Below are 14,821 nucleotides of genomic sequence, written 5' to 3' on the forward strand. Positions count from 1 at the left end.
CACTGACTTTAATTAATTTAATTTAATCTAATTACCCAATGGATGATGTCTCCCTCCTTTCTTAACTTGTTTAGGGCAGTTCCAAGTTAGTTGACTTCTGAGAGTTATTGAGTAAGAAACATTATAAATTGTTTAGATTAGGACTTAGTGTGTTTAGAAGCCATTTCATAAGTTTGCCTTTTCTGTTACTGGCTGTGGTACTGCAGGCGCTGTGGTGAGGAACACCCTCTCCCAAAGACACACGGTGGATGACAAAACTCCAAAGTTAACATGTTGTTTACAGCTATGGAGACAAAGAGAATGGACAAGCAGAGGCTCAAACGTAATTGCAAGGCTTAGAGTCCCTGTTGGGAACTAAAATGTTTATTGGCTTTCCTTGTGCAATTCAGTGTTCTTCCTCCAAAGGCTCCACTCCAAACTTGGAACTTCTCTAGAGACAGATATCCTTTGGGAGAATGCCAGGAAATACCAGGTCTCAAAGTGAAGCTGGGGAGATGGTGGAGAAAAGGGAGTCACACATCTACTTGGGAATCTTGTTGATAAATTCCATCCATCCTTCTATAAAGCAATTTATAGGCAGTTGTGGTTTTAAAATGATGGATGTATGTATACTGATAAATCTTAGCACAGGTCAGTAAACTTTTCAGAGATGCTAACGTCATGCAAGGAATTAAATGTGCTGACATCTATAGAAAGACCCAATCCCATCTCTGCCCTCATTTACACAGGGACAGACATACTGTATTTGATATGCATTATAAAATTATGATGGGGGGGCTGGAGAAATGGCTTAGCGGTTAAGCGCTTGCCTGTGAAGCCTAAGGACCCTGGTTCAAGGCTCGGTTCCCCAGGTCCCACGTTAGCCAGATGCACAAGGGGGTGCATGCATCTGGAGTTCGTTTGCAGAGGCTGGAAGCCCTGGCGCGCCCATTCTCTCTCTCTCTCCCTCTATCTGTCTTTCTCTCTGTGTCTGTCACTCTCAAATAAACAAGTAAAAAATTAAAAAAAAATTATGATGGGGGTATACCTGTTGGATGAATTATTCAGGACAACTTCATTCCAGATATCATGTAGGTTAGTGTGAGTCTTACTGAATTCAAGTTAGGTTTATTTCATTTCTTCTAATTAGATTTTGTATGCCAACAAAATGAAGGGGGAAAATGGTTCAGTTTAGAATAAAGTAAAATCATCAAAAGTGAAGTAATATTTCATAAAGCTTACCTCCTAAGAGAAATTATATAAAAAGATAGCACAGGAAAGTACTATTACAATTTAACAGTTAAAAGTCCAAAAGTTGGAACTGGAGAGAAGGCTTAGCATTTAAGGCACTTACCTATGAAACCTAGGGACCCATGTTCAACTCTCCAGATCCCACATAAGCCATATGTACAAGGTGACACAAGCACACAAGGTCGTACATGTGCACACGGTGGTGCAGGCATCTGGAATGATATTGTAGTGGATGTAGGCCCTGGTGCACCAATTCTCTCATTCTCTCTCTCTCTCATAAGAAATTACAAAAAGTCCAAAAGTTGGAATATTAAATAAAATACAGAAAAATTACTTGTTCTTAGCTTTTAAAAAAAGCTTAATATTCTATCTAGTATCTATATAGTATTTCTTTTGAAAACAAGCTTCAACTTTAAATAAATAGTAAAAGATGTCGCTTTGATTTGAAGCCAGTCTCATTCTAAAATGATCACTCTGTCCCCAACTTGTAAGGGAGGATTTGTCAATCTGATGAAGTCTTTCTTTTAGTTTTTTCTAACAGCTGTGTTCATGTAACTCATGATTCCTGTGTTTCCCGAGCCCTGGATAATTTCACACACATGTTGAGTCTGGGGCTCCACATTTTCAGAAGAATATGGAGACCTTGGAGGAGGTCCAGGGTAGACCAGCGGAAATGATTAATGAATTAGAAGTTGGAGTTTATGAAGGAGGTTGTGAGGTCTGATCTCCTGCTATGAGAAAAGTCTGAGTGGTGACTTAATAACACCAGAAGGATAGTAAGCAGCTGTTCTCCATCTTCACCAAGGTTGGATGAAATAAAATCAGATATAAATTGCAAAAAGAATATGTTACAAACAGGAACTTCCAAGTATTAGCATTGCTGGATTCCATAACTCCTCAGAAGAAGCAGTCTGAGGAGGAGAGGATGTTTCTTAAAGGCCTGTCTTTTAAAGAATCTACTTAATCATATATAGAATAATTATATGCCTCAAACAAAAGGTATTTGTCTCATTTCTTCTTCCCCGCTCTTCACTTACCTTTTGCTTACCTTTTGAAAACACTGATGCCAACCAGCCATGAGTAATAATAACCAGTAACCATACCTAGGGCACTGCTTAAGTTTAGTGAGCCCTCTCTAGCCCCCAGGAGTGAGTTCCCTGACATCACCACTGCCTCTGGCCAGGAGAGGCATGCTGACATTCAACACACTATACACTATAGCAAACCTAAGGAAGACAAAATGGCATAATTTTCTACCCATAACTAATTCACAAATGGTCCGATGTATTAAAATACAACTCATGACAAACCCCTAAAAAGAACAGAGATGTGTTTTATTTTACCTGCCTATGTCTTAATCCATGGAGCAGTGTCTGACATGTGGTAGATGCTTCACAAGTTTTCATCGGTTGAATGTATGTAATTATAATTCAAGAACCTGAAATCGAGGAAGTGAAGCCCCTCAGACATTTCTAAGTCACACTGTTGCTAGGCAGAGGTGAAGCTCACTGTGCTGCAGACCTGTGCTGTGGAGGTGCCTCTCTTCACTACGCCTGTATGATCGCGGACCATGTCAAGGGAGTCAGCTGCACATCCTGCCTAGGGTTTTCATCACAATGATCACTTACCACATATCAGCATCACAGAAAACTCTTTGCTCATGTTCTTAATATGACTTTGTATGAGAAGCACCATGACTAGGTTTTTATTCTAAATTATTTTTATGTACTTGCTTCACTTTGTTTAGCAGTAGAAAAACTCTCACTTTAATCATCACAAAATGAAAAATATCTGGGCCTCAAAAATAAGGTGACTTTTCCTGATTTGGTTCACTGATCCTGAAACCCCGAGGCTTAAACTTACTGACACAGCCAACAAACACCATAGTTAGTTATCACTGTGGACTCTAACTTATCTCCCAAATTTTCAATCTCATACCCTTGGTGACTATGTTTACGTATATATTTCAATGTGTAAATTAATTCATTCTTCATTATTAATTTTTAAATATCCTCAAGGAAAATCTGCAATTCTGAGGAATAGAAGTAGATGATTCTCATATGTTTATTGGATTGGCTGCTGGAATTTCATAATGATTTTTCACACATTTTTATTAGATATTCAAATGAAGTCAATTTTGGACTTTCTTGTCCTACCCTCCAAATCTGGGATCTTACATCTTTTGTCTTTTGCTTTTTTCTGCCACTAATAGTTCTGCCAGATCACATAGTTCCTGTGACGGGTGTTGACCAATTTGATCACATTTGAGGATGGTATAGAGCTTTTATTTCCTTTTTAAAAACATAGTCTCATGTATCCTAGGCTGGCCTTGAACTCACTATGTAGCTGAGGATGACCTTGAACTTCTGATCTTCTTGATTCTACCACCCAACTTCTGGAATTATAGACATACACAACCATGCCTGTCGTGTGCCATGCTGGAGATTGAAACCAGGGCTTTGTTTATGCCAAGCGAGCACTCTACCAACTCAGTCGCATCTGTAGCCCAGAACTATTCATAGAAGTACTACCCAATGAACAAGGAAACAATTTTTCCCTTAAAGTTTTTCTCAGGACAGGCCTTATTCAACAATTTCACAAATTGTGAGTGACACATTTCAAGGCCAAATTCAACCTTTAAAATCACACAGCATGGATTTGAAAATATTTTTGTCATTATGTGCATGGAGGAAATTTTCTGTTTACTTATTGTTTTCCATGTATTAATTACTTTCCCCAATTTGCAAAAGTGTTTGAGGTCAATTTATTTGTTACTAGACATTTTTTTGCAGAGTATGAAGGCATGAGTAACCAATAAATTTCAGTAACCATAATTAAACATAAAATGCTTGTAGTGATAACAGAACTGACCTCACCCAATTAAAATTAGTAACAGAAAAAATATGTCAGTGTCAAATCTGAACCTACTGCCTCTGTTCCCACTGGGGTAACAAGGATAAGTTTACATTGCCTGACAAGAGTAGGTGGGAATCACAATTCTGTGTGATGCTTTTCCTCAAAGAACATTGGGTTAGGACAGTATAAAACCATAGACCAAAAGAAAGAAAGACTGAGAATCATACGGCATTAACTTGTAAGCCTCCTTAAAGTAACATAAGTGGTCAAGTTTTCCTTCCTTTTAGTGACAGAGAAGATGCTCCTATCAAAAATTCAGAATCTTTTTTGCCAATATTTCTATTATATCAGAAACTAGACTTATAGAGGAAGAAAAATGCATCTCCACGTTCTTAGCCTCACTTTTGAGCATAATAAGGAAGTAATATGCAGACACTTAGCATGCTGAAGTTCAGGAATAGGAGAATTGCAAGTTCAAAGCCAGGCTGGAGTACCTAGTGTGACCTCTGTGGGGGAGGGGGGGCACAGGGTATGCAAGGGAGAAAGATACAAAGGATAAACTTTTTGTAAAAATTTGATCGTAAACTTCCAAAATTCTGTATATATTACCTAAATAAAAATTCTCTAAATTCAGAGTTTTCTGCAACGTGCTGATGCTTGATTTATTTTGGTTTCTTTGTTTTTCAATATAAGATATGCTTGTTTGGCAAGTAGACTGAGTGGTGTCTAGCTGTTTAAGTAACACTATAATCACAAATCAGTACTCAATAGTGACAAGGAGGTCTAATCACTGGGTTTATCTGAATGAGCACCTGATCTTTTATTTCTAAGTGATGCTGCCTCTTCTTGTCCTCAGCCAATATGCACCGCACATTGGATAGTGAAGGTATAAACATATATCTGATGGCAGGAAAGAGTAGGACTGAGAGGATTGGCCACAGACTCATCCAATCACAGTCTCAGAAAAGAGGACGCTTTTTCCTTCAGCAAAAAAAAATGCTGACATGGTAATGTGAATCCAGCAGATAAAAGATTTGCCATAACTCCTAACTAAGCAGTATTTACAGTGCTAGTAACAATTGTGGACATTCACTTGCCAGAGATTTTTTTTTTTTTTTCACGAAAGAAGTAAATTACAATTGAGTTTCAAAACCTGGGTACTTTCCAACCATAATTTCTTTTACAAAATCTACGGTTGGAAAGTAGGCATCAGGTTGGAGCTAATGTAAAGTTATTTTACAGTTTGGTATAAGACTGTTCTGGTTCCTTTTAAAGAAACACAAGGATTTTTTTTATCATAACATAGGCACTTACATTATATCATAGTAACAGAAGAAATTGAGTCTTTGAGGTGGCCCAAGCCCAGCGTGATGCCCTCCTCCACTGCCTTCTGGTTACTGTGGACATTTCCTAGGCATCACACATTTCCCAGCGAGCCTCACCACCAGTGCTGCAGGGTGGCTTATATTGATCCTGGGCTCCATCAAGTAGACAGAGGGACAGAGCTAAATGTGTGACCTCTAAGAATATGCATATACTTGAATAACTTGTCTATCTAGACTAGCCCTCCCCCCCAAAAAAAATATAACCCACATTCTAAACACTTGCTTTTCTTGAAGGGGAGAAGTGAGAAGCAGAGGTGTTTGCAGCTGGATTGTGTGAACTCAGGAACATTACTCTGCACTGGGTCTCAGCTCCCCCAAGTACAGCCCAGGAGCAATGATTCCAGAGGCCCTTAGAAGATCTGGAACAGCAGTTGTTAGCGAGCTCCCTTTGTTCACTATCAACTCAGGTTAATTAAACCCACTATGCAATGACAGTATATATTCTGTTCACTGGCACATTCTTGATGACCATAGAAGGTCTGGGAAGGGAAACTGTTTATGAGTCTTTTCCTTTAGAGAAATTAATGTTGAAGTGTTTAGGAACATTCTTCTAGCAATTAATCTTATCAATTATTAAGTTAAACCCCTTTAAGGTTACAGAAAAGTACAAGGGGGGTGGACACCGGCGCGCGCGCGCGCACACACACACACACACACACACACCTGGCCTGCAGGACTTCCCGCGGTGGGCTGCGAGGTGGGGGGGATGCTTGTGTCTGAGACTCATCTTTGCATCTCCTAAGATCCAGTGTTTCCCAAGATGTAACTTCAGATCATCTGTATGCCAGTTGTTTGGGGTGCTTCTGAAAATGTTAATTCCTGGACCCTGCCTCAGTCATGCTAAAGCTTAACTCCAGGAACCTTCTCCATTCACTCACATAGGTTCTTATGATGCTACCAGAAGGGTCCTGGGCTGGGATCCCTGTAAGGTCGGTGCTGTGTTTTGCTCTAAAGTTTAAAGTCTTCCCTAAGCTTGCGGATTGGTGGAGTTTATCTAGATGAATACTCAGCAGCCGCAAGCCAGGTGGGCCGTCTAATGGGCAAAGGGGGGAGAGTAGTTCTTTGGCCCCTAGCCATGTAAATCTTCCCTCAAGTACAGGTAAAAGAGAAGCCCAAAGAGGAGGGTGGGAAAGAGGAGCTAAACGACTCGCCCCGTCCCTCCCCGCCCCGCCCCCACCCGACCCCTGCCCGTAAACTCTGGCTAAAGCAGATTTAATAGCAAATCTCCATGTATCTTTGCCGCCCGGGCTCGTTATTAAAAGCGTTGGCTCGTGTAAGTCTGCCAGGGCTGGCAGTGAAAACATCTGCAATAGCACGCAATGGCCCCCGGAACGGAATTGTTCTTCTAATAAAAGATGTATCGTTTTCAATGCGCTGGATTCTGATTCTGGTAATTCGTGCACTCGAGTGTCTATTTCGAGGCAGAGGAGGTATCATATGACAGCGCGCGCGTCAGGACGGCGTGGAGCCCTCTCGTGGACTCCCACCCGCTTTCCCATTCACCGGCGAGCGAGCAGGAGCCCTCCCCGCTCCCGCCCAGATCCAGTGGAGATCCGCGCTCCGGGGGTGCGAGCGTTGCCTCCACCATGCAATTTCCACTATCAATAATTTAACTTCTTTGCTACAGAATAGGAGATAAGCCGGGCACGCAAGGCTCGGGTCCAAACCCCGGCCCCAGTTCACCGACGGGAAGGGGAAACATAGTAAGTGTCTGGAGCGTGGGGACCGAAGTCTTCCCCCAGCAGCTGTCTTGATGGTCACTTGGACAAGTAGTGGCTGAAAAGGTGGGTTTCTGTCTTTTCTCTTTCCATTGGGCTGGTCGCTCAGCTAGCTAGCTAGCCTCTGGATCTGGTGAGGTCTTGTCGTGGCCCCTGCTTTCTGGCAGAAGCAAGTAACTTGGTGTAACGTTACCTGAGGTCATTCATGAATAAAAAATGCTGTTATTATCTTAATTGAATTCCTATTAGGCAAACTCGGGGGAGGTCAGGGCGCGAACTCTGGTTAAGCCGGCGTGTTTAAGGGAGTTGAGTAAGCCCAGGTTGACCCCACACACACACACACACCCGCGACCCCGGGCCCGGGAAAATTTCATTGTGTGCTCTCCTTTCCAAGCTCCGTGGTGCGGGAAGGTGTGACTGTGTTGAGGGGAAATGGACACCCTCTCCCACAGAACTTGGGTGCTGGGATAGCAGAGAACCAGAGAGTTGCAAACCAAGAGAGAAAGTCCTCCTGTGCGCATCCCGTTCGCACCGCCTTGCTCGCGCCCCGGCGCCCATCCCCGGGCGCGGGACAGCGTGGTCCTCGACAGCGGTCCCCAGCCGCGGGCTTCTCGCGGGCGCAGCAGGCAGGCGTCAGGCTCCGGGGACGACGGGATGGGTCCCGCGGGGCTGGAAGACGGGCTGTCGGAAGCGCGCAAACGATCCCCGCGGGTCCCTGGGGGCTGAGCCGGGGCGAGGAAAAGGCGCGGCGTCCCCTTTAAGCGGCCGCCCCGAATGGGCATCCGAAGCGCGGCGGAGCGGAGGGAGGGGTGGGGGCGGCGCGCCTGGACCAATGGAAGCTCAACCGAAGAGCTAAATAATGTCTGACCCGGGCGCAGAGCGCAGGCTGGAGCTCTGGGTGCCGCTCGCCGCCCCACGCATCCCGGGGTCCCTGGGACTCCCCGGCCGGAGGAAGAAGCCGGCCCGGCGCGCTCCCCGCCTCCTCCCGGGGAAGCTTGGATGAGACGCGGGAACTGTAGCTGCCGCCGCTGCTGTGGGGCCGGCGGGAGACGGAGCCGCGACGGGGACCGGGGAGGGGCGCGGTGGCCACCGGCGGGACGACGATGTGACTCCGCTGCCCGGACTCCCAGAGCTTTTCGTGGACCCCGAGGTAGGCGACGGCCCGGCGTGGGTCTGAGCGCGGGAGCCGCGCCTCTCCCGGGGAAAGTTAGCCGGGGCACCCAGAAGTTGTGCGACGGCAGCACCCGGTCCGTGCGGGAGAACCGAGGGGCTGGGGCGGCTCCGGGGAGCCTGGCGCTCCCGCCCCACGGCCCGTTCGGGGAGGTGGGGGACAGCGGGTACCCTCGGGGAGCGGGGTCCCCAGGTCCCTGGAGTGGGAGAGAAAAGGCCAGCTGAAGAGGCCAAGTGTCGCCGTGGGAGCTCGAGGCGTCACGGGAGCCCCGAAGCCCTCGCGCAGACCAGGAGTCTTGAGAAAGGTGGCCTCGCCTGGGGAGAGGGTGCGAGCCGGGGCGCGAACGCGATCCTCGGACGGGGCGCGCTTCGCCACGGGCTTGGGGGTGGGGTGGGGTGGGTCTTCGCGTCCTCCGCCTGCCTCTCTCCCTCCCCGCGCATCAGACCGACTCTGTCACCTGCTCCCAAGTGGTACCAAAGCGGACTGAGAGCCGCTCCAAGGCCAGAGTCAACTGGGGGAGTCTGGGGGCGGTCTCGTCGGGACCAGAGGGTCTGCGAGCGTCCCAGAGCGGCTCTCTCCACACCTCCGCCACGCCGCGCGCCTCCCTCCGAGCCTCCCGAGGAAGGAAAAGTTTTCACTGCCCCGGAGTGGGTGGGGTGTGTATGCAGGATGGACCGACTGGATTCGGTGTGTCTGGAGATGCTGAGCCGAAAAAGAGGCATAGACGAACGAGCTGAGCCTGGCAAGAACTCGCTGGGAGTTTGGGGGTTTTGTGAAGAACTGGACATTACAGACTAGGGGCTCCCCAAGGGGAAACAGCCACAGGCTGCAGAGGTGAACTGATGTCTCTGTCCCAGCAGCTTGGGTGTTGTGGATGGAGCTTGGACGTAAGACCCTGGTGTGTGCGGTGCTGGGTGTGTGTGGTGAGGGGACCGAGCTGTTGGGGGTGGGGGGGGGTGGGGAGAAAATGAGGAGGATGGGAGGAGACCTGGAGGAGGGAGGATCAGAGGAGCGGCGCTAGAGAAGGTGTAGGGCGCCCTCTGCTGGACACGGTGCGAAGAGCGGCGGCTGGGGCCTTAGGCTAGGGGGTTGGGAAATGGGAAGGGATAATTATGCAGCAGGATCCTCTGGGAGGCTCCTGGAAAGGACTGTTGAATGGTGCTTCTGACCAGCTTCCTGGGACGTGCGGCTAGTCGTGAATTGTCGCTTGTCGCGTTTCTTTGGTTCCGAAGCAAAAGGCTTTCTTCGCGTTTGGAATGGGATGCTTTGATCAATCACTGTTGGTGACGAGCTAGGACTTCCTGGATCTTGTTTTAGCGTCCTCCCTCTATCTTGCAATATGGGTTCCTCCTTATGCAGGACTGGCGTTGATAAAAGCAAAGCAAAGCAAAGGAAAGCACGTGACTGTTCATTAAGCCTTCTAGTTATCTGTTAAAGCAGAGCAGCATACAAGTGGAATGAGGGATTTGCTCAACTTTTTGAAAATATCTCCCTCCCTTAATTTTTATTCAAAATCGCTTTACACATTAGTCATAAGACGAAGAGCCATTTTGATTTTATAATTCGATTTGACACATTTTATTTATTTACGAATTTAGTTCATCTACACATCGGAGCCTTCAGTGTTTACATCATGCAATATTACTTTTAGGTTGAAGATATTCTTGATGATGTCATGATCGTTTTAATCTCCTACACATGGTAGATCACACAGGGTGTCGAAATGACACTAGGAAGTTTTGGCCCTGAGAACAGCACTTCTTTAAAACAATCACTCCTAGTCCCTGAGTTTGCATGAGACTTCTTTTTTAATGTTACATCTGAACTAGCAGCAGAGGTAACAGAAAGGAAAGAGACACTTGTTGAAATGTTACTATAATCTTTCCTGGAATTTGAAAAATGTTGGTTACCATTACTGGAATTCCAGGACCATAAAGTTGTTATCTTTCTTTTTTTTTTCTACCTTAATTTTTAAGATGGGATAAATGTTGGTAAATATTACTAGCATTATGACACAGAAAGTATAATGTGTATAGAACTATTTTAATATTAAAACATTTTCCAATTTGTGAATGATTTAGTCAGAAAGAAATTATTTCCAGGCAAACAAGACTCACGTACATGTTTTGAAACATCAACACATTTCAGACACACTTAGACATCACATTTTTTAGAAAACAAAATAACAGTAATTTTTCACATACTTCTGAAGCCTTTCATAAGCCCATTCAAGTCTGAGTTAGTAATTAGAAATCTTGTTTATTTTAAGGTGATATTTAAGGCTATCTAAAAGGATAGGCAACTTTTAAATATATCTAAATAATAAAGCACTTAGGGAATCTAATTTAGGAAGTTCTTCCTAAATGTAACTTTTATCTGCGAGCAAAAGGAATCTAGAAAGGGATCATTTGCCCTAGAGTGCATTCATTTATGCTATGTAAATTTATTGCTTAAATTTCATGATGGCCAATGTAAAGAGGGAGCCATGGGGTGTTTGTTGCTGGTTCCTTTTGACTTACCAGGAGGGAGAAATCATGTAAACGTCAATGAAAATTTCTAAAATGTTGGCTTGGAAGCCATCGGATTTCCTGTTTAAATGGGGCACCATTAGAATGCAAGCTATTCTTGGCTTCACGGAATCTTTTAAGAGTCCCAGCTTTTTAATAGTCAAAATGTAGATGATTGATAATCTCATGTCTTCCAAAAATAAATAGCTATGGTTTGTAGCTGAGCACATAGAACAGACTGAACACACCCACCTGATGGTGTACCAAAGAGCTGGTTTTCAATGTTTACATTTTTTTACATTCACCTTTTAAAACCTTCTGTAAATCAATCTCTTCCTCCCTCCTTTCTGCCAACACCCCCCCCCGCCCCCTCCCCGCCAAACACACACATTAACACAATCAACAGACTTGGGTCTAATAGACTTCACCTTCTAAGCATGGAGAAAATCAAAGTGAAGATGTACACAATGTGAAGTCACGTACAAGTGGTTCATTAACAATTTACAATTTAGGGATTTAAATTCCAGAGTAGTGCAAAGAACACGTTTGGACTTCCTGAATGCAAACAGAGAATGGACAATAACTAATTCCAGAGTCTTTTGAAAGCTACTCCAATGTCAGAAGTATATAGAACTGATTTTATTGTAATGTTTAAAACATTCCCTTGTGTGGAAGGTTTGGGTTTGTGTGAGGGGCTCTTCCCGCCCAGTGCAAGTGAATATATCCCTCTAATAGGGTAATTGCTCACTTGCCTCAACTTGTTTCCAAACAATTGCTATGGAGCACTGGGTTTCCACTAATTGCAAAATTGCTGCCTAATTGAAGGACTCTCAGCCATCTAGAAGCAGCCATTCAACCACTGGCAGGCTCTGTGATGTCAAGCTGTGAGTTGCATTTTAACAAGGAATCAGAAGAGAATTTTGCGGAAATCTAGGTTTGAAATGTTGGCTATTGTTCAATGGAGGAAGAAATCTGAACGAGAATCACACAGCTACGTAGTGATAACTTTATTAGAATGAATAATATTCACAGGTGAGCTTTAGAAGTGAATGGACAGAGTTTCTGGTTATTCTTTCCCCATTTATTGAGTGTGGAGCAGTACATGGTGTTGACAAATGAAATCCATGTGGCATTTGCATGAGGTGCGGGGGTGTAACTCTGGGGACTCTTAAGGTTTTTGGTGCTTTTTAGCTTAGGCGTGTGCATCCTGAAAGTTCCTTTAAACTTCCACTTAAGGCATAGAATTATTTAATTCTAAATAATGTTATATTACATGAATCACTGCATTTCCATAATATTTATATTTATATTTATATTTATATTAAAAGCCTAGGAAAAGTATGGACCCAAGCATTGAATATATGCAATTACTATTGACATGCAAAATAATAGAACTGTTGACACTGAAAATCTATTTAGGGAGAAGGAGTAGCATGTTTTCCAAGTGGGACAGAACATGCTGTCTTTACTGTAAGACATGAGTACTTGATAGATAAGAAGTATGGGCACTTTCATTTACATGTAAGTTCAAATGCAAACTTGGAAACACTATTAGAAACAAATTTGACCAAATATACTGGCTGGCTAAAGAAGTAGCTCTTGACCTTCGGTTTCATCTATACATTGCCTGAAGTTGGAGGATGGGCTGCATTAGGTGAGTTAGGAGGCAGGATATGGGATGGGAGAGTGATTGGGGGCAGCAACATAAATTTACAAGCTTCAATGACAGCCATAATAAAGTAAAAGTTTATTTCTAAAGAGCCCAAAGAGTTACGAATCATATGCAGTTTTCCCCAAAGGTTCACTTGAAAGAACTTTTCATTTGTTGTCATGGTATATTATGTCCTGATTTTGAAAGCTTGCAGAACCAAGTAGCTTTTACATGAGCTTTCATCTTGGTTCATTTGGTCTGACTGAAACTTTATGCCGGCCTTCTGTGTTTTTGATATGCCTCTGCATTTGTGGATGGAGGAGGACAGGCGAAGCAGGCTTCCATGATTCAAATGTAACCAATAAATGTAAGAATCAAATGATTTAAACAAGATTACTATACTTTAAATTTGCTTTTTAAAAAAATGTACAAAGGCTTACTTACTACTATGTATGAGATTAAGATGTATATAACAAAAATTTACAGGAAGCTTTGAATTAATTTAAACAATTCATCAAAAATTGAAGTAACAGTGCCACCTAGAGAACAAAATCAACCCTCTTTACCAGTCAACCTGGTTCCATAAAAGCTATTTTCCAAGGCTACAGTTTCCAGGATTTCCTTGCCATTTTAAGCAGATTTGGTGTGTATGGAGGAAAGGATAGAAGGGTACATTTGGGGTTGTAGGTGAATCTTGAAATAAACAGGTCCACAATTGAGCACTTATTCTCAGTTCTGTTAGTATTTTAATGTAGACTTGGTGCCACAGATCAAGGGCTGGTCTTCCTAATATTTAGTATTTTAAGGGTATTACTGTAGCACTGAGTACAAAGGTTCTGATTTCACTCATTTGCCACAGGCAGTTCATTACCCTTTATGAGTTATAAGAACACAAAATGAATGGAGTAGGAAGACTTTAAAGAATGCCTTTCATCTCTGATCTAATTTTAACTTTAATGATTTGAAAAGATTTAAGAAAAAAATAGAGGGTAATATATGTAAAATGATTCAAAATACCAAGAAAATGAATAAAAGAGAAGTGGAAGATGATAAGGATCATTCAACCTTGGAATTGTTAAAGATACACATCTGAGGCAGTATCAAAAGAGTAATGAGCCAGGGTCGTGCATACATTCAGAGGTAGGAACTCCATGAGTTCAAGGCCACCCTGAGACTATACAGTGAATTCCAGGTCATCCTGAACTCAAGTGAGACCATACTTGAAAAATCAAAAAAGAAAAAGCATAATGGAGTCAGTAGCCAATGATTATAAGTTGAGTCAAATTATGTCACTGACAGAGTTTGTATTTCATTTATATCTGTATATTCCCACAGTATCTCTCATGGGCTGGTGGCAAATGAGTCACATTACTAAAAGTTGTTAAAGGATGAAGAGAGTCATTAAAAGTTGCTTTAGATTTTTTTTTAATTATTTATTTATTTATTTGAGAGCGACAGACACAGAGAGAAAGACAGATGGAGGGAGAGAGAGAGAATGGGCGCGCCAGGGCTTCCAGCCTCTGCATACGAACTCCAGATGCGTGCGCCCCCTTGTGCATCTGGCTAACGTGGGACCTGGGGAACTGAGCCTCGAACCGGGGTCCTTAGGCATCACAGGCAAGCGCTTAACCGCTACGCCATCTCTCCAGCCCTTGCTTTAGATTTTGACTAGTTACCTAGACAATGAAGGAATTTAATGTCTCTAGAAAAAGTGTTTATTTGTTTTGCTGATAGAATGACAGGAATTGGAGGAAATATGTTTAATAATACCTGTTTTCCCACATACTTATTCTAAAAGTTATTTCATTTTAAAATTTCTCATACATAATTTGATTCACTCATGAAATTATGTTTGGAACATTTGAAATGTTAAAATTATTTAGATAGCAACTATAAAATTACGGGTGGATTTATTTTAAATGTCTTCATATTTTTGGATGCCAGTTGGAGATGCCGGTTTCTATGTGTTTCAGGGACTGAAATATAGTGTATATTAAATTTGTGCCAGACTCAAAACAAGTAGCCTGGCCAAAGAAAGCCATTGTACTGTATACACTTTCTAGTATCCATAGAAGCAACCACATGCTGAAAACTGTCATATTAAGAAAAGAAAAAAAAAAGAGAAGAAATCCTCTCCAAAGAGAGTGTGAAGAGTGAAAAAGATGCTCACTCAGTGAAGTTGTTGCCACATGGCACTTGGTCCCATCAGTGTGGGACTTGGAGCTTCCGTATTAGCAGCGGCATTTTTTCCAGCCCCCCTGCCTTTAAAACCTGAAACTAGGCCCAAATGGAAATCAGTTTCT

General features: G+C 43.3%; 1 protein-coding gene across 3 annotated transcripts in view; it reads left to right on the forward strand.

The window, feature by feature from the left end:
* The window catches only part of Bdnf (brain derived neurotrophic factor), a 47,327-nt gene that overhangs the window by 10,681 nt on the left and 21,825 nt on the right, over positions 1-14,821 (forward strand). Inside the window, exon 1 of one of the 3 annotated variants that reach the window (XM_004660848.3) lies at positions 7,201-7,255. The exons of the other annotated variants lie outside the window; for them this stretch is intronic. The gene's annotated coding sequence lies outside the window, so the exon portion shown is untranslated. Of the gene's footprint in view, positions 1-7,200; positions 7,256-14,821 lie in introns of those variants that run through there. 3 annotated transcript variants of the gene reach the window in all.

This window comes from Jaculus jaculus, chromosome 8, assembly GCF_020740685.1.
Source record: "Jaculus jaculus isolate mJacJac1 chromosome 8, mJacJac1.mat.Y.cur, whole genome shotgun sequence".
Lineage (NCBI taxonomy): Eukaryota > Metazoa > Chordata > Mammalia > Rodentia > Dipodidae > Jaculus > Jaculus jaculus.